The 24,853-nt window shown below is 39.8% G+C and overlaps 1 protein-coding gene across 8 annotated transcripts in view; it reads right to left on the minus strand.

The window, feature by feature from the left end:
• Positions 1-24,853, minus strand: part of APP (amyloid beta precursor protein) — a 281,267-nt gene that overhangs the window by 137,565 nt on the left and 118,849 nt on the right.

A 24,853-nucleotide genomic window follows, 5' to 3' on the forward strand; every position in this document is an offset into this window, starting at 1 on the left:
CTCATGGAAACACAGGATCCTTAACCCACTGAGCAAGGCCAGGGATTGAACCCGCAACCTCATGGTTCCTGGTTGGATTCGTTTCCACGGTGCCACAACGGGAACTCTTTTTTTTTTTTTTTTCTGCATTTTAAAATCTTGATACATGAAATAAAGCCTTGGTTAATCAGACCTGATGCCAGAAAACTCTGAGTGAGCACATGTCTCATATTCAAAGATCTGGCTGTTCATAAGTGTAGGTGATATGCCTACATTTCGGGTGGAGAGTTGGAAATACATGCTCTTTAGCCACTTAATATATTTGAATGTGTATGAGGTTCCAGAGGGCCTGTTTCTGACACTTAAGTTGTTTGCTGGGAATATACATATATTCTACTGGGGAAGAGACATGGAGATATCAGAAACCAAAGCAGAGCTGTTACACCAGCACATTACAGGTGAGAGATGCTGTGGAGACAGTGACCAAAGGAAGGCTAGGTAATTACATTGAGTTGGTAGTTGGAGGACTGTTATAGTTTTTAATGAGTGTTCAGAAAAACATACATTGACTCCAGACACAGAAAACAAACTTCCTGTTACCAAAGGGGATAGAGGAGGGAGGAAAGACAAATTTAGAGTTTTGGGTTCACATATACATACTACAGAGTAGATAAACAACAAGGACCTACTCTATATTACAGGGAACTATATTCAATATTTTGTAATGACCTACAATGGGAAAGAGTCTGGAAAAGAATATACATATATATGTATATAATATATGTAAACTGAATCACTTTGCTGCATCGCTGATACTAACATTACAAATGAACTCTACTTCAGTTTTAAAAATGGTTAAAAATTAAAAAAAAAAAAAAGAATAATAAGACAACAGATAGTAGAACACTGAACAGGTGACGTTCCGGTGAAAGCTGCGTACTTAGCATCCTTTTCCACACTCGAGAACTAATCTGAAGCTAAGGATGGTTTGTACATGAAATTGCCACAAAGCCCCTGATAAGCCACAAAGCAAGGCACCAGCTTAATCTTTCTTTTGGAGACACCTTTTAAAGTACCTGCTCCTTAGAAAGGAGAGGCTCCCCGCTTCTGTGGTTCCCCCTTACCCTGCCCCGCCCACCACAGTGAAAAAAATAAGCAGTTCTACATGGGATGTAACAACAAGAACTCAGCTCATCCCTGCAAGACATGTAGAAACTGCCTGGGGCCCTCCTTCCCCAGATTTTGGAGGGAGTGGGTGGGGGCATTCCCAGGAGGAAATAGTTAGAGGCATAACCTTGTTTTATCGAGCTTTGCAGATAACTGTGTTTTTCACAAATCGAAGGTTTGTGCCAGTGAGTCTACTGGCACCATTTTTCCAATGGCATTTGCTCAAGTCATGTCTCTGTGCCACATTTTGGGTCACTCTCATAGTATTTCAAATCTTTTCATTATTATTATCTTTGTGAGGGTGACATGCTGATCTCTTGTAATACTATTTCAAAACGATTACGACTTGCTGAAGGCTCAGGTGATGGTTAGCCTTTTTTAGGAATGAAAATGTTTTTATTTAAGGTACACACATTGTCTTTTTTAGACATAATGCTATTGCGTACTTAACAGACTACAGTATAGGGTAAACATAACTTTTATAGGTGCAAGGAAACCAGAAAAATTCATGTGCCTTGCTTTATTGTGATTCATGCTTTCCTTTGGTGATCTGGAACCAAACCGCAAGATCTCTGAGGTCTGCCTGTACAGCTATATCCTCAGGTGGTACCAAGGGCCATTTATCTCTAAGGGAAAACAAGCCACAGGGCTCCCTTGCCTCTTTCTTCTGAGGGCTTGAAATAAGCACTTTCTTTTATTTTTAAAATCATTACCACAATAAATTTAGTGAACACCCACTGTTTCATACAGATACAAAGAAATAGAAAAATTTTCTTTCCTAGTGATGAGAACTCTCAGGATTTCCTCTCTTAACAATTTTCCTTTATTTTCTTTTTTTAAAATGAGTTTTATTTTTTTCCATTGTAGTTGGTTTACAGTGTACAGTGTTCTGCCAATTTCTACTGTAACACACACATACACACACACACACACACATTCTTTTTCTCACATTATCCTCCATCATGTTCATCATAAGAGACTAGATATGGTTCCCTGTGCTATACAGCAGGATCTCATTGTTTATCCACTCCAAATGCAATAGTTTGCGCCTATTACCCCAGACTCCCAGTCCATTCCACTCCCTTCCCCTCCCTCTTGGCAACCACAAGTCTGTTCTCCAAGTCCATGAGTTTCTCCCCTTTCTTTTCGGGGGTGGGGGGCGCATCTGTAGCATATGGAAGTTCCCAGGCTAGGGTCGAACTGGAGCTGCAGCTACCGGCCTATACCAGAGCCACAGCAACGCAGGATCTGAGCCAAGTCTGTGACCTATATCACAGCTCATGGTAATGCAGGATCCTTAATCCACCAAGGGAAGCCAGGGATTGAATCCGAACCCTCTTGGACACTAGTTGGATTCATTTCCGCTGCACCATGATGGGAACTCGGTCTCTTACCAACTTTCCCATATAACATACAGCAGTGTTAAATATCTGTATTTATCTTAAATTGTACAATAAAGGCGAAGATCAAAGGCGAAACCAAGTGTGGCCTGTCATTATCATGAAAGTCTTGAATTACTGATTTAGGAAAAAGCATATTCTGGAGAGATGAACACTTTCAGTGCATTGGTTCCGTTCAGTGGTATTCAACCCCTAGCCTGGGAACTTCCATATGCTGAAGGTGCGGCCGTAAAAAGAAAAAACCAATGTATCCATAGTTGACATCTGAGAAATCTGTAGAGTTACACTATCAAGTATCAATACTCCTTGCACAGTACGACACATACAGAAGGTACCAGACAAGGAAATGAATGTGGAAGTGCATTACTTTTCCGGCTGAACCGCTAAGAATGTTTTTGCGAATTTTTTGCCTTTTCTCAAGGACAAATTATACTGCAATACGCTGCAATTAACCAAACGCTCTAGTTCTCTAGATGGTAGAGAGGAGGTGCAGCGTGGTAATTCTTTTCGGAAGCCACCTATCAGCTCTGGTGTGACTGTAGGCGAGTGACTTTCTTTGCTGTGACTTAGTTTCTTCATCTTTAAAATAGGGACTGGACGGAGCCATTCCCTGTGTCAGGAGATGCTGTGAGCAGTTAATGTGTGTCAAGCCCACAGTGAGAGCCAAATACTGTCAAGACTTGCTGCCGTTAGACGACAGCTGACATTTATACCGATAAATATTTTTTCCTTTTTCATGTTACTAGGTTTGGAAAATGCTATAAATAAAAGTAACATCTGTTTTTCACATACCATATTTTTCTTGAGGTTTATTAGTTCAGAAAAAAATCGACAGAGATCTAGTCTTTACTAGACACTATGCCTGTGGCGGTCCAGTCGCTGACCACAGGCTCAGAGTCCTGCAGAGATGGAAACGTAAACACGCATAACGTGGTGTTGTAAGAGGTGTGCGCACAGCTGTAACGTGTTATCTGGCAAGAGGACCTGGGAGGGACAGGTTGAAGAGGGGACAGGAGCACTGGGAACTGATGAATGAATAAACATCTACAGAGGAGAGGATGGCAAAGGGCACATGGCAGAAACAAGGAACGGCAGCTGGGAGTACATGAAGGATCTGCAGGAACTGTACATAGCTCAGCATGACTGGCGGTCAGAAGTGGACACCGCCAAGTGAGCAGAATGCAGGCTTCAGAGGTATATACATACATATATATATATATGTACACATTTTTTTTTTTTTTTTTTTTTTTGCTTTTTAGGGCCACACCCACAGCATATGGAAGTTCCCAGGCTAGGGGTGGAATGGGAGCTATCGCTGCTGGCCTATGCCGCAGCCACAGCAACGCCAGATCCAAGTGGCGTCTGCGACCTACACCACAGCTCATAGCAATGCAGGATCCCCGACCCACTGAGGGAGGCCAGGGATGGAACCTGCATCCTCATAGATAGTAGCTGGATTTCATTTCTGCTGCACCACAATGGGAACTCTGAGGCTGCAGATATATTATGAAGGACCTTGTTTTACAAGCTCTGCGGTGCGCTCTGATTCTAGCAGGGATGTGGAGCCTGGTAAAACGCTTTACGTGGAAGAGTGGTAAGATGAGTTGCATTTCAGTAGGTATGAGGACAGAGGTATACAGAGAGGTGGGGGAGGGACAGGTGGGAGGGGGAGCAGGCTCTCAAGGAGTCTAGCCAAGGAGCAAAGGAGAAGAGAGAGCTTTGAGAGAATCACATGACAGAACTGGTGACCATCTGGATGGAGGAGGTTAGGGAGAGGATGAAGCTGAAGCCTCTAGAGGGAGAGAGACTGGGCGGGGAACTGTTACTAAAGGTAGCAGAGGATACAGCAGGAAGAATGGATGGTCAGGAACGGAAATGAATGGGTTCAGCTTTGCCCATGATGGATTTCAGATGCTGTAAGAATCTGTGGCAGAGGCCTCCAGCAGACAGCTGCAAATGAAAGACTAGAAATTCAGGACACAGATACACACACTGGGGAGGCAGTGTTTTTCTACGTCCACTAAGTAAACGGTGCTGCGCATTTCTGGTGGTGTTTTTTTTAAAGCTGAAGAGCGACCACTCTTGAAAGATCAAAGATAACACAGCAGGTGGACACTTACTTTCTGCATTGCTAATATGTCCTATTAAGATACCATATGTAACTAGAAACAGAAACTAGCCTCTTCTGAAGTCTAATCACGCCATTCCTCCCTGATTCCTCATGCCATCCAAGTGTAATTTCAGCTGCTTTTCAGTTCAGCGATCGATGTGAGAGATTCCCTGAGAAGATAGTCTCTGGTATCGATTAAAGAGTCCAATCAGGATGTTCTACTATGTTTAAAATAACAGTAAAATAAAAGCTCAGTCAAAAATGTTAGTGGAGGCAGTTCTCATTGTGGCTCAGTGGTAACGAACCTGACAAGTATCCATGAGGATGTGGGTTCGATCCCTGGCCTCACTCAGTGGGTTAAGGATCCCCTGTGCTGCCATGAGCAGTGGCGTAGGTGACAGACACAGCTCGGATCTGGCATTGCTGTGGCTGTGGCATAGGCCAGCAGCTGCAGCTCTGATTTGACCCCCTAGCCTGGGAATTCCTACATGCCACAGATGCAGCCCTGAAAAAGCAAAAAACAAACAAACAAACAAAAAAAAAAACAAAACAAAAACTGGTGGATATACAGAGTTTTCGCTATGGCGCAGTGGCTTAGGAATCCAACAGGAGTGGCTCAGGTCACTTCGGAGGTGTGGATTTGATTCCTGGCCCAGTGCTGTGGGTTAAAGAATCCAGCATTGCCGCGCGGTGGCTCAAATTCAATCCCTGGTCTGGAACTTCCATGTGCTGGGGATGCAGCCATAACATTAAAAAAATATTAGTGGATATAGACTCGAGACCAGGGCTTCTGCGACATCTGAGGCTCTCAGAGAGAAGAATAAGGTCTCCATCTTCAGGAAGCTTACATTTTATTAAGGGAGAGAAATGACAATGAGCAAATAAAATAGAGACGGTGTTAACTGGCATCAGGACCAAGTACATAGGCTGCTAAGATTGAGTATGTTGGGATGAGGGTGTTTTAAATAGAATGCTCAGGGGAACTCATTTTGAGAAGCTGAGGCTGAAGATGAACAGAAACCCAGAAAACTGGGGGGGAAATCATGATAGAGATTGATCAGTCTGGTGGTAGGGAGAGCCTGCCATGTTGACTTGTGTGATGTGGAGTCAGAAGTGGGGACAGAGGTAGCGGGTGTGGCTGAAGAGGTAGGGAGGAGCTGGGTCCAACAGGTTAAAGCTGAAAGGCACGTGGATGAGCTTGGCACCAAGTACAGCTTCCCTCATGGATATCCACTAACATCATCCTCAGCATCCCAACAAAAGGCTTCATTATTTTGTCTGTGTATTTATGTTTCTTAAAGTATACTGGAAAGTCACCAACACAACTTACTCTTGGGAGTTCCCTGATCAGGTTTATGTGTCTATACACGCCACATCCTGGCTGTGGTATAGAGAACAGGAAAGTGCCTGTGTGTGGAAAAGGATGGTACATAAGGGGAGAGACAATGGGAGCAGAAATTAGTAGATATTGCAGTGACTCCAGCAGGAAATAATGATAGTTTAGAATTGGCCAGAAAAGATGGAAAGAAGTGCGTGAATCCAGAACTCACAGGATTTATGGAAAGGACAATAGGAGCCCCAGGTTCTTAGCTCGAGTTCCTAGAAGAGGGTGTGGGGCCATCACTGAGTCAAAAGAGCTTTGAGAGACCACGTTAGAGGGAGGGGTGGGAATTAAGGATTTTGGACATGTTAGCATTCAAATACCTATGAAATGTTCAAGTAGAGTTTTTGCTGGAGACATAAACCTTGGCCTATGGGACTTAACCAACTGGTATTTGTAGGGGAGGGAGGGGTAGACTGGGGGTTTGGGATTGGCATCTGCACACTGAGGTATATGGAATGATTTGGCCAAAGGGGCCCTGCTGTATAGCACAGAGAACTCTACCCAGTATCCTGTGATAATTTATGTGGGAAAAGAATCTGAAAAAGCATGGGAGTTCCCACGTGGCTCAGTGGTTAATGAATCCAACTAGAACCATGAGGTTGTGGGTTTGATCCCTGGCTTTGCTCACTGGGTTAAGGATCCTGTGTTGCTGTGGCTGTGGTATAGGCTGGCAGCTAAGCTCCGATTAGACCCCTAGCCTGGGAACCTTCATATGCCGCAGGTGTGGCCTTAGAAAAAGGCAAACACACACACACACACACACACACACACACACACACACACACACAAAGAATCTGAAAGAGAATGGATATGTGTATATGTATGACTGAATCACTGTTTACAGCTGAAATTATCACAACCTTGTAAATCAACTATGCTTCAATAAAACTTAAAAAAATAAAGTCAAAGCGGCAGAAATGGCAGCAACCAGGGACAGAGGGCCAATAAGGAAAATACTGTAATAATCCCAAGAAACAACCAGCATCAAGAATTTAAAGAATAATATTTAAAAAACCAGCAAGAACAGTGACGGCAGGATAGCTGAAAACAAAAGAACAAAAAAACCTCCCAAGTCTCATCTAAAGAATGTATAGAAAAGACTATTTAGATTCCTGAACCCAGAGGCTATCAGGCCTGTTGGACAATTTGGCACCTTGATTAGGAAGATGACGAGGTCATGAGGGAAAGTACAGCTTTATTTGTCAACTAATACCAATGACAGAACAAAAGTATATTTGGTCCTATTTAGGAATCATGGCCAAAGACCACAGATGTCCTATTTAGAGTATTTGAGATGGAACTGAGACATACAGAGTCAATCTACCCATGTGCATGTTGGGAAAGAATATTTGCAAATGGAAGGAAGGAAGAAAGCCTCTTCTCTGGCTAAAAACAGCTTCTGCATAAGCACTGCCAAGGTGTCTCAGCACCAATAATGAGTTGTACTTGAGTTCGGACTCTAAAGGGATTAGGTCCATAGAGATGCTATAAAGCTGTAGTCTCTGGGGGAGGGAGAAGGGGTGGGATGGACTGGGAGTTTGGGGTTAGTAGATTGCATTATTACACTTAGCATGGATAAGCAATGAGGTTCTACTGTACAGCACAGGGAACTATATACAATTTCTTGGGATAGAACATGATGAAAGATAATCTGAGAAAAAGAATGTACGTCTATCTATGACTGGGTCACTTGCTGCACAGCAAAAATTGGCACAACATTGAAAATCAACTATAATAAAAAAAAATGTGGTCTCAGCATTGCATTCCTCTGTGATTGCTTCTACCATCATTAAAGTACTTTTTAAATGCAAAGTTGCTGGCCTGTGACTACTTCATCAACATTTTCATAAAACCAAAGTGCCATTTCGGTATGTATATAACTCCTTGGCTCCAATTTTCTAATATTTTTACTATAAAATTCTCCCGAGACCTACCTGAGGCTACCCTGATAATACTCAAAGGATGTACACTTAAACAGAAACAAATGAAAAGCATGTTCCAAGAGGTAAAAGATTAAAACTTTGATACATATTTTCCCTTACTTATCAACAGTTAAAGATGCAACATTTCGTCTAAAACTGTTTCAGAAACATAATTTAAATGTGAAATTGAAGGTCTTCAAATACATAATGAAGTTGAAAGTAAATGCGTTCCCTGCTCTTTGAACATCTATTGAATTTCTATTTAAAATGTCCAAAAGAGCCCAAATCAATCTACATTCATTTTTATAGTCATTTTCCAATCCCACGAAATCATATTTCCTACTCTTTTTTGCTTCCCTAAAATAAAAAAGGACTCCTACATTTAAAGTCTTAAAATATCATCAGTTGTTTACTTGCAAAACCTATTCTAATAATGTTCTCAATCTCATGTAGGACAGAAAGTGCTTAAATCGTTATCTATTATTATTGATTTTACTAAATATAAGGCTTACAATACTTCCAAAAGACCTAATTAAAAAGGAACATGTTATAACAGCTGTGATTATTAAACCAGAGTGGAAGATTAGTCACGACACCCTAAGGAGAGCTTTGCTTTTTGACAGTGTGAGCTCATAGGTGGGAGAGTGGATTGATTAAAGACACGTGAGCCCCATACTGGCCTGCCCTCACAGTTCCAATCTATGCATTGTAAACAAGTCATTCGTACATGTTATAATTCAACATGCATCCACATCTATTCTTTAACTCAGTTCTGAAAGCAACTAGGATGATACAGGTTCTTCTCATTTTTCCCGTGCTAGATGTAAAAGTCACAGGCTCCAGAAAATTTCCTTAGTACAAAGCACATTTGAAACCTTTACAGGACATTTCTGAAGCAGAGATCATCTTGTTCACTAACAAGTCCTTTCTTTACTAAACTACGTGGGTGCTTCTATTACACGGGATTTGTCTCCACACAAATGTTCTTTTTTAAAATTCGTGTTAGTTCTACCATCATTAAATGACCATAAATGCAATGTTTGCCCTTTCCTTCATGACAGTCATGTCCTTCCCAGACTGGAAGGTAACACGTGTTAACATTTTAGTGCCCAACAACATTAATCTCATGACGACTGTGTTAGAACAGCTGGCATAAGTGAGGCAGTGAATCGCTCCTGAAACGTCTATAACTACAGTGAGAGCTCCCCATCAGCCTGGCAACAGGCTGCTCAACAGAACACTTTGGAAGACCACATTCAACTACCAGTAAATACTGGCCTCAACTGCAAAAGATTCCACATATAAACGATGTCGTGATATTTGTCTTCCTCTGCCTGGCTTTCTTCACTTAGTATGATAATCTCTGGGTACATCCATGTTGCTGCAAATGGCATCATTTCATTCTTTTTATGGTATGTGGTACCACATCTTCTTTATCCATTCTTCCATCGATGGACATCTAGGCTGCTTCCATGTGTTAGTTATTGTAAACGGCGCTCATTGAACATTGGGGGCATGTATCTTTTCAAATTACTGTTTTCTCCAGATATATGCCCAGGAGTGGGATTGCAGGATCACATGGTAAACTCTATTTTTCAGTTTTTTAAGCAACTTCCCATACTATTCTCCATAGTGGCTGCACCAATTTACATTCCCATCGATAGTGAAAGAGGTTTCCCTTTTCTCCACACCCTCTCCAGCATTTATTATTTTTAGACTTCTTGGTGATGGCCATTCTGACTGGAGTGAGCTAAGGTAGTTTTGATTTGCATTTCTCTAATAATTAGAGATGATGAGCAATTTTTCATCTGCCTGTTGGCCATCTGCATGTCTTCTTTAGAGAAATGCCTATTTGATCTTCTGCCTATTTTTTGATTGGGTTGTTTATTTTTTGATATTGAGCTGTATGAGCTGCTTGTATATTTTGGAAATTAATCCCTTGTGGGTGCATAGTTTGTAAATATTTTCTCCATTTTGCAGGTTGTCTTTTGATTTTATTTATGGTTTCCTTTGCTGTGTTTGCTTTTAAGTTTAATCAGGTCCCATTTGTTTATTTTTGTTTTTATTTCCATTACCCTAGGAGGTGGATTCAGAAAGATATCACTGTGATTTATGTCAAAGGTGTTCTGTCTATGTTTTCCTCTAGGAGTTTATAGTATACTATCTTACATTTAGGTCTTTAATCATTTTGAGTTTATTTTTGTATATGGTATTAGAGAATGTTCTAATTTCATTCTTTTTCATGTACCTGCCCACTTTTCCCAATGCCACTTATAGAACAGACCTTCTCCATTGTGTATCTTGCATCCTTTGTGGTAGATTAATTGACTATAATTGTGTCGGTATATTTCTGGGCTCTCTATCCTGTTCTACTGATCTATGTGACTATTTCTGTGCCAGTAACATAGCATTTGATCACTAACTCAAAAAGATACATGCACCTCAATGTTCACAGCAGCATTAATTATAATTGCCAAGATATAGAGGCAAGCTAGTGTCTAGCAACAGATGAGAGGATAAAGAAGATGTGGTATATATTATACAATGGAATACTACTCAGCCATAAAAAAGAACAAAACATTGTCAACTGCAATATCACAGATGGACTTGGAAGGTATTATACTAGGTGAAATAAGCCAGATAGAGAAAGACAAATACTGTATGATATCATTTATATGTGGCATCTAAAAAATAAACTGCTGAATATAACAAAAAGAAGCAAACTCACAGATATAGAGAACAAACCAGTGGTTACCACTGGAGAAAAGGAAGGGGAGGGGCAAAATAAGACTGGGTTAGCGAGAAGCACAAACTGTTGAGTGTAAGACAGGGGATATAAGCGATATCTTGTAATAACTATAAAGAGAAAGCAACCTATAAAAACTATAAAAATTAAAAAATTTTTAAAATTAAGAAAAAAATCAGATAAAGGGAAGATAAAGAGAGACCTTCCACGCCTCTGTGGCGTAGAATTTCAGCCCTGAATAATCCAACCATTCAAATAACTTTTACAAATGAAACATTCCTCAGCACTTCTTCCTCAGTGACATCTGGTAACTGGGGCAACCTGTGCCATCAGGTCCCAGTGATCACTGCCAGATGTAGCTGGGATGTCAGCAACTCAACTCTGAACTTCAAAGGCACCTCTTCTTCCAGCCATCACCTGCTTAGAAACCAAAACAAACCTCACTGGTTTGGCCACACATCTATAATCTGGTTCAGGCTATTAAAGTGTTTTGTTTTTCTTTTTGACATACATTCATTCCAAGCTTACTAAATACAGAAATTTAGCATTTTTAATAAGACCTCAGAGCTGGCAGCCAGTTCCCTCAAGAGAAAAATGCAAGCTTCTGTTTCCCTTCTATTCATCATTTTTAAATCTGTTCCCATATTTCAGTACAAGGCTCAGGGATACAGTTACAGTCTCGACACAGTGCTGGATGCTGCCAACCCAGCACTGTGACAGTTATTTCACAAAGCCATAAACTGTTTCATCAAATCCAGTCTTTCTTGACTCATCCACTGGCAAAGATTTAAGGCTGTAATTTATCATTTGCATGATTCACTTTGTGACCCTCCTCCAACGTTGTTAGTTTTCCCTCCTCTGAGCATTTGCTACCACTTTCTCAAAAATGCAAGGTGGAAATGCAGCTGAAAGATTTTAACTCCAGACATCCAAACAAGAGAGAAAGCCAAATGAACATCTCCCCCTCCACGGAACCAATTTTAAAGACAGAAAGTATGGATCCACTAAGAGACACATTCTCACAACACCCTGAGAGATCATGTAAGGGTATGTTTCTGCATCCCAAGCGAACTGGAAGACATCATGGGTACAACTTACTATATGACTCAATGACGAGTTTTCACAAACCACAAATAATGAAGGTGTTTGTGAAATGCACCCTCCACACTACCATCTGGTGATTCTTTTCTGAGAAAAGTTCCTGGAGCACACAGATCATAGTTAAGTTGACTTTCAATTAGACCCAGCACTGCGCCCCACAAAAATCGAGCCTTAAGAAGAACATTTCATGTTGACTGCACTAGCAATCGTGATCAAGATTTTATCGTTTATGTCAAGCATCGGCTTGTGCTGGTCTCTGCTCAAGGTTCTGGGAAATGACTAGAAATGGGCTGCTCCGGTATTATTAGCAGTCCTCTGTGTTTCTGGAACAAAGGTGACTCCCAAGTCCCAAGAGGGGTTAATAAATGAATTTTTTAAAATCCTGTAATTGTCCTCATGTAGAGGGTACAGTAAAATGCCCCTATAATTGTGGCTGTGAAAATGCTTTTATTGTGGCACAAGTTCTTACAGGAAAGGGAGATCAAGACACTATGAAACCATATTCATGTTATTTACTTTAGAACTCCATCAACAGCTTAAAATGATGTCCTCCATTCAGAGTAACTTTGCCATCACCATGTTTTATACTTTGACATGTTACCTTGGGTTGGGATTACTGGATTATCATTTCTCCTCTATAAATGGTTGCTTTAACATGATGGGATCACAAGCTATATTATTAGTTCTATCTCTATCCTACTTGATTCAAATAACACGACCAACTCAACCAAAAACAACATTAAAATGGCCTAGCTATTGACCAAAGGGAGATGTATTTCTCAATTCATAACAAGCCCATTCTTCACAAAAAATATATATCTCTGTGGATCACTTTATAGAGAAATAGAATGTCTTTGGGAGTTCCTCGGTGGTGCAGTGGGTTAAGGATCCAGCATTTTCACTGCAGTGGCCCAGGCTGCTGCTGTGGCATGGGTTCGATCTCATGGGTGTGGCAAAAAAAAAAAAAAAAGTAAGATGCTTTTCTCTTTTAAGATAATTAGACTGAACAGACTTTTACTAACATAGAGTAGGGTCTATATATTCTCCGACCCTCCACCAACCTCATCCCCCCCCCCCAACAAATAAATTAAAGCTAAGAACTTGAAGAGAAAAAACTTACTATTAACTTCAGGTATCCTACGTTAAAGCGATATTTTTTAAATTCAATAAATTAGCCCTCTTCAGATTCTGGCCTTTTTCTAGGCATGTGTCACAGGGTATTTTTTCTTCCTATTTCCCATCTGTATTAAACTAATCTTAGGCTTTAGACTCTACCTGCCTCCCGCCCCCTCTGCCCCCACAGGAGGCTCACAGCCATGGCAGATTAAACAACATGCATCAACATACACTCCAATGTCAGTAAAAGTCAAACATTTTAACTTCCCCCAAATACGAATCATTCAATCAAAATTATTTAGGAATTACTTTTTTGATCAAAAGTAAAATTCTTAAAGTTATGATTTACATGTGCTCTTAAGGTGGAATGGAAGACATTTAGTTGAATGGGATAAGGGAAATTTTTTAATTTCATTAATGTGGAATTAACAGAATGAGAATCGACAGAAGGGTTCTGCTGAATTTTACACATCAAATACTGATAATATTTGCTTGACCGAAGGGGAAAAAAGGGTACATTTCCAAGTATAGAGATATGTCAGCACAAATTCATGGACTTGGAAAACAGACTTGTGGTTGCTGGGGGTGGGGGGAGGAGAGGGATGGACTGGGAGTCTGGGGTTAACAGATGTAAACTATTGCATTTGGAATGGATAAGCAATGAGATCATGCTGTATTGCACAGGGAACTCTATCTAGTCACTTGTGATGAAACATGATGGAGGTTAATGTGAGAAAAAGAATGTATATATTGTGTGTGTTTGTGACTGGGTCACTTTGGTGTATAGAAGAAAACTGACACAACACTGTAAACCAACTACAATGGAAAAAATAAAAATCATTAAAGGTTAAAAAAAAAAAAATAAATCTATCCCTAGTTTTGGAAAAACCCAAATGAAATTCATTAAACCACTCTACAAAAAGCAACAGATACTTAAAAGCTGTGAACAGTTAATGGATTAATACAGCAAGGCGTTCAGCATAGTGCATTGTACACGGCAAGATTACCTAACATCTGTTATGATTAATACCGCTCATGCAGAGACAAGGGTACAAGGAGGCAATAAAACTGAATCCATGCCCTCATGACACTCACAACTTAGAAGAGCTTGATAGTAGGAAGGAGCGACTGTGTTATTAATAACAATAAAAACCCCGTACTGCTGAGTACACAGTGACAAAATAAATCTATCTGCTATTGCTACCTCACTATAAATGGGCATAAACACTGAGATAAATTTTAAGTGATGTCAAAACATTCACATTTTTTAACCCAGTGGCCCTACTTTTGGAAAACTACCTGAAAGTAATTATTATATATCATGGCAGGAAATCTATATTAAAGAATTCAAAACCTTGTCTTCTATAATGTAAAAAAAAGAAAAGAAAAAATTGTCCGACAATGATGACATGGGTGAACATATTTTAAAGGAATATGCATAATTAAAGGGGATAAACATGAAGATTATAAACACAGTTTTAAAAATTCAAAATGTTACTTAAAAAATGAAAATTCTTATGTATTTTAATCACAACCAAATAAAAGTATACATATGAACAAAAACAAAGACACACAGAAACATAAAACTGTAAGGCCAGATTAGAGATGATTTTTCCTGGACCCAACAGCTTCTGAAAAATTACCATATTTTAAACATTTTTCTAATTAGATGCAAGGGAAAAACTATTTTAAGTGGAGATAGTCTTCCAGGTCTCTAAAGATATCAAATATTCCAAAATAAGATCATTTTGCTCCAGAAAATATGCTAGTGTTTAATGTAGTCAAAATGGACAGGAGTAATACTAATAAAAGGAAAAAATAATTGACATAATGATTAGAATTAATGAAATGACTGGGTGCAAATAAGAAGCCTTAATTATCCACTGTATTTGAGCACATTTTTAACTCTGGATGCAGTTATATTTGGAGGGTTTATTTTGATCTCAAACATTTCCATCTGCACAAAAGCTGCATTCAAGACTCCTGGGGTGTTTGCTTTTCTGTCCACAGGAGATCAGAGTGAGACAAAAGCTTGGAATGGAAGTTTTTTGGGTTCTTTTTTTGGTTTGTTTGTTTTTAAAGAATAATTTTCCTCGCTTTCCAGTACCAAAGAAACCTCTAAGCCAGTTTTTCAACCTCAGCTCTGCTGATATTTCTTTGTTATGGGATGTTTAGCAGTATCCTGGTATTATGGGATGTTTAGCAGTATCCTGGTCTCTACTCACCAAATGCCTGGAGCATCCCTGCCACCCACCCCCTGCACTGAGACAATTAAAAATGTCTGCAGACATCTCCAAAGTCCCTTGGGTGTCAAAATCGCACCCTGTTGAGAACCACTCCTCTAAATTCATGTTCGTTTACTCATTTTCAAAATCACACCATGCTTGCCAAGAGCTAATGAGAGTTGAGCTGGTCTCATGACTATAGCTTGTACTTCCTGAAATTTCTGCCTACTGTTATTTTTAATAAAGAGCTCCATGTTGACATAGGAAACCAAAAATGCTTGCTGGTTCAAATAAGAAAGCTACTCTGAGAATGGACTTCTATACCAAAGTTCAAATAAAGATGAATCTTACCTTCATTTATAGCTCCCATTTAATTTCATTTTATTCTACTTTATGGCACTTTTTGAAGCCATGGGAAGATAGTCAAGCAGTAACTACAGTAAAGGTGCTAAGTGGTTGCTAGAAATATTCCTGAGGCATTTTTCCCCCCAGTATCTCTAGCTTTAGAGATTCCTGATGTAATTTCACTTAATTCTTGCGTGTCTGGAATGATATCCCTTAGTAGCTTTTGTTTTAAAGCCCAAATAGTTTAACCTTGAGTTGCCAATTATGTCTGTGTATGTATTTAACATGAATGCCAATTCACTGTAACTCAAATATTTGTTGAATACCTAGCGTGTAGAAAATTAGGTCAAGTATTTAATAAAATCACACAGGCCTCATAACAAATGTAAACTCCTGATAAGTAGGGTATGTTATTAACCCTTGGAATTCCACCAAGGTCCACTGGATACAATTTTACATTTTACTTTCATTTTTAGCAGTTCTACCTACTTGTAAGAGTCAATACTTCTGACTTACACCTTCTTAAAATATTTTATTAAAAACCTTGAATAAAACTCATTCTACCTTATAATTACCATATCAGTCAACTGGAATTTTTATTTTTATTTAATTAAAAATTTCTTTTTGCTTGTCCCTGCCCCAGGCCAGGGATTAAACCCACACCACAGCAGCGCCCCTGGCCACTGCAGTAACAATGCTGGATCCTTAACCCATTGCACCACAAGAAAACTCCTGGAATTTTTTATAGCTAAGCTTTTTTTCCCGCAATTTTATTATTATTATTTTTTTTTATCATCTCAGGAATTACTTCATTATTACTCATTAAATATTTCTGGAGTTCCCGTTGTGGCGCAGCGGAAACGAATCCAACTAGGAACCATGAGGTTGCGGGTCTGATCCCTGGCCTCGCTCAGTGGGCTAAGGACCCAGCGCTGCTGTGAGCTGTGGTGTAGGTCACAGATGTGGCTCGGATTCTGCGTTGCTGTGGCTCTGGCATAGGCCGGCGGCTACAGTTCCAATTAGACCCCTAGCCTGGGAACCTCCATATGTCACAGGTGCGGCCCTAAAAAGGCAAAAGACACACACACACACACACACACACACACACACACACACACAAAACTTCCATTTGTGCTGAGGAAGACCAAATAATATGAAAAGAAGGAAGGAATTGCCTAGAAGGATGATGCAACAGGGGAATGGTCATAGTTTTACTACCGTGTTCCCAAAATACTGCATCGTCTTTCAAGAAGGAATAAAAGAAGTCTAGAAACTTTCCCAGAATACAAGTGAAAATCAAAAATGTTCCTTTTCCACATTGTCAAGTGGAAGAAAATTGACAGGAGATATTTCACAATTATCAGACAAATCAGAAGAAGAATGAAATTGATCCCATAGGCAAAACCTCAGACCATGAGTCTTCAGATGATGATGTCCTAGAAAAATTTTCTCAAGCTCAAGAACTGCAAAGTGAGCAAATGCATTTCTAAGAACAAATAGAAAATACGGTATTTTCATCCACTGAGTCATTTGACAGGAAGGATGACATCATTCAGTCTTTGGCAACACAAAAACAGAAACTATTGCTAAAATTGTTAAAAACACGTGGGACAGTATTCTTTCTTCCTTTATGATGTGCATGCAACAAATTTTATGATGTTTGTGCAACGGAATATTTTTGATAACAGTTCAGAAACAAATACCAAATGCAGAAGTATTTATAAAAGTGATGAGAAGTAAAGAACCAACGTAAGGAGTTCCCATTGTGGCTCAGTAGGTTAAGGACCCTACATAGTCTCTGTGAGGATGTAGGTTCAATCCTTGGCCTTGCTCAGTATGTTAAGGATCCGGTGTTGCTGCAAACTGTGGTGTAGGTCACAGATGCCGCTTGGATCCAGTGTTGCTGTGGCTGTGGGGTAGGCCTGGAGCTGCAGCTCCAATTTGACCCTTAGTCTGGGAACTTCCATGTGCTGCAGGTGTGACTATAAAAAATCATGGTAATAATAATTAATTTTTAAAAAAACAATACGAAACTACATTAAAGATTCTCTTTTGAAAAAAATATAAGGACATACTCTTGACTGGAAATGTGCTGTTATAAAAGAATTAGAAGGTCCTCCTTCAAGTCATTTGCTCTACAGATTCATTAGCCCCCCTGGACTATGAGGTTTCAGTCAGATTCTGTGGTTCCAGGTGGGGACAAACTCACCCTCCAGACCCTCACTCCCAAGGGTAGACGGGTTATGTGCTTGGTTTTACAGATTAGGTGGAATTTCCAAATGCATTTTCCCACAGAAAAATTCTTACCCAAGATGGCTGGAATCTGTAGGCTATTAACATAAACATAACTGATCCCAGAAATAGGTATTTTGAAGTGGCCTGAGAACTTAATCATTACAACAACGGAGAAATAAATACTGGTTATTTACACCTACACTTTGGGAACAGTCACTGATTTGTCTATACTCAATCTTTTTTTTTTTTTAAAAGGCTTACCTCTTTTTCAGTGAGGCCATGAAACAGAGCTTACCCTGTAAAGAACATTTCTTGAAATGCCTCATTAGCAAGAAGAAAACACTCATGTCTGACCCAAACAAATCGCATTACCTCCCAATCACAAAGTGATTTAAACTGTGGATCAACTCTCATTTGGAAGGATTGGAAGTCCCCTTTCTTTTCCCCTCTTCAAGAACTGCCATATAGTGTCCCCTGAGGACTTTTCAAGCAGGATGTATTATCACTTCAAGTGTCACAAGGAGGGCTGGTTCCTGGAATGAGGAAGCCACCAGCTGGCAGGGGCCCCAGCCTGTGTGTGGGTCTGTGATGCAATAACTCTCTCGCTTTGCCCACTAGCTTTGCCAGATGAGAATGAGGGCACACATGCTTGCAGGGCAAACCAAAAAACATGGTCCAAGATGAAGTGACAAAAGTGACCTGATAACCTAGTTATATTAAGTTTAAAACAATTTGTTTAAATGTTTAAAATATCAAAAATTACAAAAATAATAAAATCCAGAGGTCAATCTTAGAACATTTTACTGGGTATATGCACCTTTCTGTCTGATTGGAAAATAAAAAGTAATTCTTTTTTTTTTTAAGTATCTAGAGTTACAGTGTCCAATATCAAAACCAAGTGAGAATGAGATCTGCTATAAGGGTAAAACATGTGCTAACTTTGAGGGCCTTGTGTGAAAGAAACAAATGAAAAAATTTGTGAAATATCTCATTGGTAACTTTTTCGTACTGGTTACACACTGAAAAATGGTAATATTTTGAATCTATTGGATTAATTAAAATGCTATTAAAAGTAAGTCACCAGTTTCTTTTTAGGGCCACACCTGCAGCATATGAAAGTTCCCTGGGCTAGGGGTCGAATCGAATCTGCAGCTACCAGCCTACACCGGAGCCATGGCAATGCAGGATCCAAGCCGCATCAGCGATTACACTACACGCGGCAAAGTGGCATCCTTAACCCTCTGAGCGAGGCCAAGGACCAAACCCACATCCTCCCTATGGACACCAAGTCAGATTCTTAATCCCCTGAGCCACAGCGAGAACTTCATTTTTTTATTATTTTAACCGTGGTTATTAGAAGTGTGGAAAGTACTTTATGTGGCTCCCATTATATTTCTGTGGGATAGAGCTGAGCTAAAAGAGATTCTGTAACATCCATTTATGGACCACAAAGTCTTTACCAAAAGCCATGAAAAAATTTTTTAAATGAACAATTCGATCTGGCAAATATTTCTTGAAGACTAATGTGTAAAAAACCCTCGACACCTAATCTGTAATTTAAATTCTAGCAGCTAAGAGAAGTGACGACAAGTAATTGGAAGAGAAGTCCTGGTATAAATAAAGGAATACAAAGGAAAAGCAAGAGGAGGAGAAGAAAGCAAAGTATTTCAAGGAATAGTCAGAGAAAGCTTGTAAAGGGAGTATCTTTTCCAAGGAGTGTAAAAAATATACATATATAGGATTTTACAGGTCCTGAGAAGATGTAACACTTTAAACTTGACAAATAGCTTTTGAGTACCTTAACACCATTCGACAGAAAAGGAAATACATTTTCATAAGCGGTAGACAGGTTAGAACAAAAGCCCAGAGGAAGAAAGGGCAAAAGGTTTGAGGGTTTCAATCAGTGAGGACAATGAGTAGGGCTGAAATGCAGGTTAGGGACAAGTAATAAGAGTTCTAAATGCTCTGCTGGGGAATTTGGACTGTTCTATAGGCTGTAGGAATCATCAACCATTTCCTACCAAGTGTCAGTAGGATTGAAAATGCACCATAGAAACATTACTAAGGCAAGGAGAATTATCTGGGAAGAGAGTAAACAGAGGCTTGTGGGGTGGGAAGAATGAATTCCAAGGAATTGAAACAGAAGTCAAGGCATGTATGAATAAGTCCTATAGAAATATAAGAAAGTACAAGGGTAACAGGAAAAAGAAAGGCATTGATATAATAAGGAATAATCCAAGAAATTAGTCTAGTAAGAGGTGAATGATGATCTGAACTCAGGCAGTGGCAGTTCAGGAAAACAGCAGATTTGTAGGTAGAGATGAAAGACCAAAGGACAAGGGAGAATGAAAATAACAGAATGAGTAAGTGGATGGCAAACAGGCATCTGAAAAGATAGGCCACATCATAGGTCATTGGAGAAATGCAAATTTAAACAATGAGATACAGAGTTCCCGTCATGGTGCAGCAGAAATGAATCTGACTAGGAACCGTGACGTTGCAGGTTGCGGGTTCAATCCCTGGCCTTGCTCAGTGGGTTAGGGATCTGGGGTTGTGGTGTAGGTTGAAGATGCAGCTTGGATCTGGCATTGCTGTGGCTCTGGCGTAGGCCAGTAGCAACAGCTCCAATTAGACCCCTAGCCTGGGAACCTCTATATGCTGTAGGTGCGACCCTAAAAAGACAAAAGACAAAATAATAATAATAATAATAACAAAATAAAATAAAACAATGAGATACCACTACACACCTATTAGAATGGCCAAAATTTGGATGACCCCAAATGCTGGGGAGGGTGTAGAGCCATACTGCTGGTAGGAAAGTTAAATGGTCCAGCCACTTGGAAGATACTTTGTCGGTTTCTTATAAAACTAAACGTACTCTTACTATGTGATCCAGCTACTGAGCTCCTTAATGTTTACCCAAAGGAACTGAAAATTTAGGTTCACACAAAAAACTGAACACACGTGTTTATTCAAAATCATCAAAACCAGGACAACTAAGATGTCCTTCAGAAGGTGAATGGATCAATAAACTATACACGCCCAGACAATGGAATATTACTCATCACTCAAAAGAAACAAGCTACCAAGCCATGAAAAGGCATGGAGGAACCTTAAATCCATCTTAGTAATTGGAAGAACCCAACCAGAAAAGGTTACATACTGTGTGATTCCAACTACATGACATGCTGGAAAAGGTAAAACTATGAAGACAATACAAAGATCCGTGGTTTACAATGTTGTGCCAATTTCTACTGTATAGCCAAGGGACCCTATACGTTAATAAAAAAAATAAATAAGTATATTTTAAAAAGATCAGTGGGGAGTTCCCGTCGTGGCGCAGTGGTTAACGAATCCGACTGGGAACCATGAGGTTGCGGGTTCGGTCCCTGCCCTTGCTCAGTGGGTTAAGGATCTGGCGTTGCCATGAGCTGTGGTGTAGGCTGCAGACGCGGCTCAGATCCCGCATTGCTGTGGCTCTGGCGTAGCCTGGTGGCTACAGCTCCAATTGGACCCCTAGCCTGGGAACCTAGATGTGCCGCGGGAGCGGCCCAAGAAATAGCAAAAAAAAAAAAAAAAAAAAAAAATATCAGTGGTTGCCAGGGATTGGGAGGGTGGGAGAAATGAATAAGTGGAACACCCATTTTTAGTAAAAATATTCTGTATGACACTTATCCTGATGGATGCATGTCACTACACATTTGTCTAAACTTGTAGGATATATAACATTAGAAGTGAATTCCAGTATAAGCCATGGACTTTGGGTAGCAAGGACATGTCAATGCAGGCTCTTCTATTGTAATAAATATGCCACTCTGGTGGAGGATGTTGATGCTAGAAGAGGCCATGCATGTGTGGGGGCAAAGGGCATATGGGAAATTTCTGTACCTTCTGTTCAATGTTGCTGAAAACTTGAAACTACTCTAAAAAATAAAGTCTTGAATAAATTTTCAAAAATCTAAGAAAGGAAGTAGAGGTGAGCAATTGTTTAGATAGTACATAATCATGAAAGGGAATATGCACTCATTATTAGAAAAATGCAAATCAAAACCACGATGAGATACCACCTTACACCAGCCAGAATGGCCATCATCCAAAAGTCTACAAACAATAAGCGCTGGGGAGGGTGTGGAGAAAAAGGAACCCTAGTACACTGTTAGTGGGATTGTAAATTGGTGCAACCACTGTGGAAAGCAGTATGGAGATTCCTCAGAAAACTAAACATAGAACCACCATTTGATCCAGCAAGCCTACTCCTGGGCATCTACCCAGAGAAAACCACGACTCGCGAAGACAGACACATGTACTCCAATGTTCACTGCAGAACTATTTACAATAGCCAAGACATGGAAACAACCTAAATGTCCATCGACAGAGGAGTGGATCCAGAAGATGTGGTACATATACACAATGGAATATTACTCAGCCATCAAAAAGAACGAAATACCAGCATTTTTAGCAACATGGATGGACCTAGAAACTATCATGCTAAGTGAAGTCAGCCATACAATGAGACACCAACATCCAATGCTTTCACTGACATGTGGAATCTGAAAAAAGGACAAACAGAACTTCTTTGCAGAACAGATGCTGACTCACAGACATTGAAAAGCTTATGGTCTCCGGAGGAGACAGTTTGGGGGGTGGGGGGATGTGCTTGGGCTGTGGGATGGAAATCCTGTGAAATGAGATTATGATCATTATACAACTACAGATGTGATAAATTCATTTGAGTAATAAAAAAAATGAAAAAAAAAAGGGAATCTGGAAAACCAAGAGATGGAAGAAGGTACAGAGAGATGCTGAGGTACAGGAGAAAATTTATTAATTTATTCAAAACATGTGCCAAGCACCTACTAAAACATTTATTCAAAACATGTGCCAAGCACCTACTAAAGTCCAGGCACCATGATGCAGAAATTCACGATGGATGATTCACGACTGCGAAGAGTCATCTGCAGAACAAGAAGGAGAGCAATGCTAGGAACCAAGGAGAATGGAGTTGGTTCCAGCTGCCATGTCGAAGGTGATATGTCATCAAATAGTGATAATTAAGTGTATCTAGTAACAGGAAGATCCCAGCTGATGTTATGAAATGGAATTAACTGGAGGGGTTATATAACATGATACATTAACCTTCCAAAACTCAGAAGCAATTAAAAAGAGAAATTAATTTCTCCCAAATATGGAGGACTGATGAAAGTATCTTTAGAAAATGTGAAGGGTGTCAGTAAGCACAGGATATTCAAATGAGTATGCAAAAATGGTCCTCCATTGGGTCCACCCTGGACAGAAAGGACCCCTTCCTCCCAAAAAAGGCATAATGGATTAATAAGCATGAATTGAGGAGGCATCATGAGGAAAGGGTGAAATCAGTTGGATCTGATCATCAGTGCTTAGAGAGTAACGTCAAAGCTGGAAACCCAATAGGTACAGCATTTCTAAGTGATGACAGAGTCTAAGGGCTGACTGTGTTGCAGACACATATAAATGAAGGTGATTAGGAAGGAGCCAGTATTTCAACTGAATGTCAACTTGGATGGTGTTAGAACTGAAAACAGAAAAGTCCCCTCTCTCTGAATGATCATGAATGGAGGGTCACCAACCTTGATACAGGGTTACAACTACTCAGCTAGCTCTGCATAATTTTAACAGCAGCCACAGAGCTGTCTTGGTTTACTCACCATTCTTTGGGTTGCTGATTAGGTATGGAGACCATTCAGTCATGGGAAGAGATGGAGTAGCCAATAGACCAGGAACAAAGTGAATGGCTGTCTAATCTCCAGTTTCCCTTTTTAGTACTAACTGTATTGGCGTCATGCAGTAAGACTCAGATGATGAGAATTTTTTCAAGAAGTCACCCTTAAACTGTCAAACCCAGATATATCTGAGGAAGAATACAAGCTATAAAAACAGTAAGAACTAATAAGCAATTCCAGCTTTCAGACACAGTGGCAATTAGGCCCAAACCAATGGACGTTTCTACACCAGGCACGTAAAACACAGATAAAAGGGCCAGTCATGGCCCAGAATGCAAAGTTTAGAAGCTTTTCCTGATCTCATTGATGTTTCTTGCCCTGGGAGAAGAAGAGTTTATACTGCTTTCAACTTTTAGAAACATAAAGTACCACTGCAAACATACAGTTGGCATTTCCTTACTTCTTTCTCTCCTTTAGAATTTGTTTAGCTTTATATTCTGCTGCATTGAACACAACTTGTCTAAAGCAAATGAAGAGGGAACATATAAGAGCTTAACTAACAAAAAGAGAGTCATGGTAAAATTGGGTAATAGCCACTAAGGAGAAGCCTGCCATTACGAATTGGTAAGAAATGGCAACTAGGGTTTCGCAGTGTATATAGAGTCTACTTTTTTTTTTCCTTCCTCTTTTTTTCCGTTTCTTTTTAGGGCCACACCTGTGGTATACGGAAGTTCCCAGCTTAGGGAAATCAGAGCTGCAGCTGCCAGCCTACAGCACAGCCACAGCTTCATTAGATTCCATCTACATCTGCAACCTATATGGCGGCTTGCGGCAACACTTGGATCCTTAACCTGAGTGAGGCCAGGGTGGAACCCACATCCTCACAGAGACCCGCTGAGCCACAGTGGGAATTCACGTGATTCTTATATATTTACAAAATAGGTATTTTTGTAAAATTATTTTAAACATTCTTCAAAACATATAATAAAAAAATTTTCCCTGACTACATAAAAATCAGAAAACTTTACATTAATAACTATGTCTTATAATTTACACAATGTTCCATTTGGATATATGTACCATGAGGGAATATCTGAAAAAATATTGAAGGAAAAAAATGAGGTGGTGTATTTATGATTGCCTTTGGGGAATGAGATAGGATGCAACTGATGACTGAACCCCACAGCCTTTCTAACCCAAAGATTCTGATTCTATTATTCTATGACCTGAATATAAATGTTTGCCTTTAATTAAAAACAAGAATCAATAAATTATGGGACTAAGTTCCCAAAGAAAAAGAGGTGAAAATGTATTTCTTAAGAATCATAGAACCAAAGACAGCTAAAGGACTTGAGCAAACATTCATGGTTGCCTCTGACTTCATTTACAAAGGAAAAATGACAAAAGGTAAAAAAATCCCACAA

Source organism: Sus scrofa, chromosome 13 (genome assembly GCF_000003025.6).
Source record: "Sus scrofa isolate TJ Tabasco breed Duroc chromosome 13, Sscrofa11.1, whole genome shotgun sequence".
NCBI classification, from domain to species: domain Eukaryota; kingdom Metazoa; phylum Chordata; class Mammalia; order Artiodactyla; family Suidae; genus Sus; species Sus scrofa.